Genomic DNA, 6,828 nt, shown 5'->3' with positions numbered 1-6,828 from the left:
TCATATTTTGTAGAAGCCTTGATTTCCCTAAGTATTAGAATGATTCAAGATATGAAAGGGAGAGCTGGGATCATTTAGCTTTTCCCCCTGCCTGGAGTTGGATTTTCAGGGGTGGGGGAGGAAGAGACCATCCATGTCAGGAAAAGCTCCTGGTTTACCTTCCCAGTTCTGAAGTAAAGAGGAATGGAATAGTTTCTACCAGGGTTAGAATGACTTCTTTATCTCTATCTTATGAAATGAGGAATGTTTAGGCACATGCAGGGGTGGTATTGTGGTGGTGGTGTGAGGTTATTTTTAGGTATTTGAAGAGAAATCACCCAAAAGGCAGATTCCATTTGTCCTTCTTGGCCCTGGGAGGAGAGCCAGGTAGAAGATGCAGAGAGGCAGATATAGGGGGAAAATATTATTGGTAAAAAAATAGAATGAGCTGTCTTGGGAGGTAATGGCTTCCTTCTCACTGGAGAGCTTCAAGCAAAGGCTGCATGAACACTTGATTTCTTCTGTCTGGGAGAGGTTACCTTTGTTCTAGGGCAGAACTGATGACATGAGCTCCCTCCCACCTCACAGGATGAGGAAAAAATAAGCAAATAGTTGCTAGCCTATGAACATCTATGCCAATGTGGCCTTTTCATCGAAGGTAAGTTTTTACATTACCAGCTTCTAAGCTGGTTCTCAAAACTGCCCTGTTAACCTGCTTTTGACTGTGGGGCAGCTTTCCACTTCATCTCTAGTTCAATGTCATAAATTCTTCCCTCCCTTGTTTGGTTATTTAAATTTATCTCTTTCATCATGTGAATAGATTTGGAAGACAGGTGCTCTGCAGAGCCCTGAGAGGGCACAGGTAGGCATTGGGGAATTGGGGAGAGAGAACAGAATGGCATATATGTATCTATATCTATCTATCTATCTATCTATCTATCTATATGTAAAGGCGCTATGCTAAGAACTTTACAAATATTCTCTCATTTGATCCTCATGATAATCCTGAGAGATGGGTGCTATTATTTCCGTTTTACAGGTGAGGAAATTGAGGCAAATAGGTTAAGTGACCTGCCCAGGTGAATTCCTGGCTCCATACCCAGTGCTCTGACTACTCTGCCACCTAGCCGCTTTCTATTTTATTGAAAGTACAGGGATTATTATTTCCATTCTTCAGATGAAGAAATGGAGGCTTAGAGAAGCTAAGACATTAGCCAAGGTCATGCAGCTTATAGGTGGAAGGGCCAAGGCTTAAACCTGTCACTTTCAGACACCGAGTCAGTGTTCTTGGATCTTCTATAGCCTTATTTCTTTCTTTTTATTTTTCAACTTTGTTATTGATGTGTTTTGTTTTTACCATATAGACATTTATAGACTGCTCCTATTTTGTAAGAGATCTCTTGTAACAAGGCAAAACGGTTTAGGAAAATTAATAATATAGTAACCTCATTTGAAGGTACATGCAACATTTCATATCCATAGATTCCCTCCCCCACCTCTCTATTAAAAAATATGTTTTCTCTTTCTTCCACTCCCCACCTCATTTGGAAAAAAAAGAAAAATTAACTTCTTATACCAAATATGCACAGTCAAAGCAAAACAAAATTTCCTCAACATCTATATACAAAAAAATTCTATGTTTCAATCTCCACTCCCCAATCTATCTCTTCTCTGTCATAGAGAGCATCCCCTGGAATTACAAATGGATGATTGGCTGCATTTCAAACAGCTCTCAAAGTTGTTTGTTTTAACAATGTTGTTATTATTATATAAATTATCCTCCTGCTTCTACTAATTTCTTTCTCCTTCACTTTATGAAAGTCTTCTAGTCTGGTTTCCATTTCTACTTCCCTACTGCAATGACCCTCCCTGAAATATCTCTGTCTTTCTGTCTCCTTCTCCCTCTCTCATCTAAAACTGTGATAACACTTGATTGGGGAATTCTGGGTAGGGAACCACCTTCTACTCATGAAGATCGGCATCTGGTCTGTCTCTTTTAGTCTTGGAGCACTACCTGGGGATCTGTTTTAAGAAACTAATTGACTTACCCAGGGTCACAAAGCCAGTACATTTCATAGGGAGGGTTTGAACCCAGCTCCCCCAGCTTCAAGGCTGTTCTTGAACCTTTAACACCATTTCTGTTGTCGTTTTTCAGTTGTGTTCAATTCTCCGTGACCCCATTAGGGATTTTCTTGGTAGAGATACTGGAGTGATTTGCCATTTCCTTCTGCAGCTCATTTTACAGATGAGAAAACTGAAGCAAATAAGTTTAGGTGACTTGCCCAAGGTCACACAGCTAGTAAGTGTATGAGGCCAGATTTGAACTTAGGAAGATGAGTCTTCCCGAATCCAGGGCTGGCTCTCTATCCACTGCAATCCACTGAAGTTCTTCTATTACTTGTGACTGGATCCAAAGCTCTCTTCTCTCTCCTCTCCTCTTTGATTTTATGTTATATGTAATTTCTCCTTGACACTCATTCTGATTTGGGCTTCTGGGATGTTAATTTCTTCTGTTATTTATTTTTATTTTTATTCTTTATTCCAAGTAGCACTCATTCTTCCTGTACTTAGATCATTTTTTTTCCTGGTATAGGGAAAAGAGTTAGATGATCTTGGTTGGAATCTCAGCTCTGCTACTCACTACCTGAGTGACTCTGGGCAGCTAGCTGTTATTATTAAGCAGCTAGTGTGCATGGATAGAGTACTGGGCCTAGAGTCAGGAAGACCTAAGTTCAAATCCAACCTCGGATGTTTAGGAGCTGCATGACCCAGGCCTAGTCATTTAACCTCTCTCTGCCTGAGCTTCCTCAACCATAAGATGGGGATAATAATAGCACTGACCTCCCAGGGCTATTGTGAGGATAAAATGAGATTTTTGTAAAGTGCTTAGCACCGTGTCTGGTACAGAGTAAGTGCTTAATAAATGCTTATTAGCTCCAGGATCAAATAGGAAATTCTCTGTCTTTTAAAGTGCTTCATAACCTGGCCCTTTTCTACCTTTTCAGGCTTCTTATACAGGGTATTCCTAAAGTCTGGACACATAGGCAAAAATGCATATTTTCAAGAAATGAAATGAATGAAATTTTCAACAACACTTTATTTAATTGGAATATTACCAAATAACATCTTCAGTATGATTTCCTCATTTGTGAGGCAAAGGTTGATGTGCTTTGCAAGATTCACATGAACTCAATACAATAACTCAATAACTTCACATTGCTGTCAATTTTAGCACATTCACTCTTGACGTATGAATATGAAATCATATGTTGTTATTTGAAGTTGAAGATGTAATTTGTTATTATTCCAATTAAATAAAATATTGTTGAAAATTTCAATCATTTCATTTCTTGAAAATATGCATTTTTGCCTATGTGTCCAGACTTTAGGAATACCCTGTACTTTCCTTCCTTCTCCATATTCTAAGATCTAGCTACATTGTCTTACTTGCTGTTTCTCATATGTGACAACCTATCTGCTGACTACGCCTCTGTTTGTGGAATGCTTTCCTTCCTCGTCTCTGACTCTCAGCTTCCTTCAAGACTCAACTCAAATACCAATATTTGCAGGAGAACTTTCCTGGTTCTCACTACTGCTAATACCTTTCCTCTGAGATCACTTTCTTGAAGAGAACATCTTTCTCAGGTTTCTGACCTGCTCATTTACCAGTATTCCTTGGATGTTATCTCACTGTCTCTTGAAATTTTTGATTGGGAAAGACAAACTTCAAGTGTATCCTACTGAATCTTTTTCCTTATGGTTGGACTCTTGCTGGGTAGAAAAGAAGATTCTTGGCTTTGGTGGATTCTGAGTCTAAATGGAACTTCTGGGTTGCTTGGAGGGATGGCCAGAGAAGACAGGAAGAATGAGTTTGTTCCACATGCTTTCCCAAATAGAAGATTCAGGATAAGGTTGAAAGTGGAGTATGGCACCAGGTCACTGATGCCCTATTCCTTACTGTGCTTTATTGGCCATGTAGAGCAATCATCATCAAACAGTAAAGGAGAGATCCCTTCATAATAAAAAAATCCTTCAAATGATTAGGGATATACATGAAGATGAGAAGCAATGTGACACAGTGGATAGAGTGCCGGGGTTGAGGTCAGGAATATCTGGATTCAAATCCTACTTCTACACTTTGCCAGCGGTGTGACTGTGGATATATTGTTTAATGTCTTTTGGTTTCTGGTAGCTCTCTAGGACTAATCAATTGTGTGGACAATGGAAAGAATACTGACTTGGGAAACGGAGAACTTGTGTTCAAATCTAGTTTCTCCTTCTTAATACCTGTGTGACTTTTGGTCAAACTCTCCATTTCTCAGTCTTTCTATTTCCTTATTTAAGAAAAATGAGAGAGTTGAACAAAATAGCTTCTAGAGTCGTTTCCAGCCTTTGATTACTGAGTCTGTGATCACAGAGGGATTGTGATCTTTATTGGTGGAGGGAGTTCCCACATTGTGAGCTCCCTATGCCTTGAAATCACAGAGCCTGTAAGTGTTTGTATATATGTGGATCAAAACTGGTTTCTGAATTTTTAGTAATTTTGGCACAGAAGTGTTATAAGGGGATTAGCTGATCTTAATTGGAAGGTGTCTAGACCTGTGATTGTTGAGATAGGAAATTCCAGGATGAGAAAACTCCCTAGACCAATGCTGGTCAACCTGTTTTCTTCAACTTATAATCTTAGAGAATTGTCTAGAGCAGGGGTGGGGGAACCTGTGGCCTGTGGCCTTCTAAGTGCTTGGGTGTGGCCTTTTGGCTGAATCAGAGTTTTGCAGAACAAATCCTTTGTTCTGTGAAGTTTGGATTTAGTCAAAGGATGGCACTTGAAGACCTAGAGGACCACATGTGTAACAACAATGTTGCTAGCAGCTGCTGCGGCTGTGTAAGACCAATAACACAGGCACACAAGAGGGCTGCTAGCACAGGTTCTTTGGTCTGCTTTTCTAAGGAAAGCAACTTTAAGGAGTTAACAATCTCAGTTTACTCAAACATAAATATATAATTCACTTAGTTCATGGGGAAAAGCCAGCACCCTGAACTTCAAGACAAATATGAGTAGAAATTACAAGCAGAGACAATATAAACAGATCAACATTTCTGTCTAACCAAATCACAATATGCATAGTTACCAGAGAAGCACCAATATACGGATTTTTTTCAAAGGTGGGGGGCTCTTAACAATGGCTACCCAGAATCTCCATACCAACACTCTTCTAGTGAGTGAGAACCCCAAACAAAATGCTAACCTCCAAGTTTATATACCCTTCTTAGGGCCTGAAGGCTTCACATCTAATCAGCAAAAGGTTGTGGGCCTGGGGCTTTGAACCTAGTAAGACTTAATCAAAGGCACTTGATTACTTCAGCATTCTAAAAGAAAAAACGGTAAAAAAAAAAAAGTCCCACCTTAATTATCAATACAGCCTGGGGGCCACAGGTTCTCCACCCCTGGCCTAGAGCACTGGGAAGTTACAGGGTTACACAGTCAGTATTTGTCAGAGGTGGGACTTGAACTCCAGTCTGTTTGGCCCAAAGGCTAGCTCTCTCTTTTTTTTTTCCTTTTTTTTTGGAGGGGGGAAGGCAGGGCAATTGGGGTTAAGTGACTTGCCCAAGGTCACATGGCTAGTAAATGTCTTAAGTGTCTGGGGCCAAATTTGAACTCAGGTCCTCTTGATTCCAGGGCCAGTGCTCTACTCACTGCGCCACCTAGCTGCCCCCAAAGGCAAGCTCTCAATCCGTAATTCAACAGCTGCCTCTACCAAACCACAGTTGCCATTTTTAAGGCACTATATAAATAGGTGTTATTATTATTTTAAAGGCCTATTTGAGGAGCGAGACTAGAAGAATATGCTTGGCTGCATCCAATATTTTGGGTGCTAGACACCTACCAAGTGATTCAGTTACTGTTTAGTGCCATGAGCTATTCTGCATCAAGACCAGGTGAGAAAGTATGAGTCTGTTCTCTCAAAAGCCGGGTTTTAGGTGGCAAATTGGTATTGCTGAAGGTCTACAGTCAGTCTACAAAATCCTTATTGACTTTACGATGTGGCTGGGTGATGAAAGCAGTAATCATGTTTAGCCTAGCTATGAAACCAAATGCAATCCTACCTCCCGCCTGCTGCACTTGATGGGATTATATTCTGATTGACTGAGAATGTGGTCAGCAGGAGGATCATTTGACAGGAGAAGAAGCCGATTTTTCTGATGATCCTGAAATCAGATTTAGATTCTGATGATGAGATATTTGACTTAGTGTCTTCTCCTGTCTGAAGGCTACTGTCTAAGCTTGACTTTTGCTTCTTTTTGCTGGTTTCATGAATAATGTTTATCATAACAACACACTAGTCTCCGGAACTCTGCAACATAAAAGGATTTTCTTGCATTTCCTTCCTTTCTGCCAGGGTTTGAGATGCTGCTGCTCAGGCTCCCACATACTGAGAAGCTGTTCTTGTATTTTATTATTTGAAGAGTGCATAGCTTTACTTTGAAGGGAAATTAAATTTGAAGTAGGACACAAACTTGACAAAATTCAGGGAAACCTGCAGGAAAGATGTGGTGGTTTCTTTGTCACCAATTTCTCCTCTGATCCTTGAGTTGTAATAGAAAAAGATAACAAAAGCATTGGTAATTTTGCTTATTGTTTTGTTCCTGCTGCTTTCTGTTTTTTGCTTTTGTTGCTTGAGCTTCCTTGGTCCCTTTTATTCCTGCCTCCCATTTCCATATTATTCTACCATCCCTTCTGCCTAAAGTCACTTTCACTTTCCATCTGCAAGACCTGCTTTCATTTAGAGCAGGGCATCTAATTCAGTGGCAGGTAGACCCAGGCACAAATGGGAAAATAGGTGGTTT

The sequence above is a fragment of the Trichosurus vulpecula genome, chromosome 7 (genome assembly GCF_011100635.1).
Source record: "Trichosurus vulpecula isolate mTriVul1 chromosome 7, mTriVul1.pri, whole genome shotgun sequence".
In the NCBI taxonomy this organism is placed as follows: Eukaryota; Metazoa; Chordata; class Mammalia; order Diprotodontia; family Phalangeridae; genus Trichosurus; species Trichosurus vulpecula.
This window is presented reverse-complemented; position numbering follows the sequence as displayed.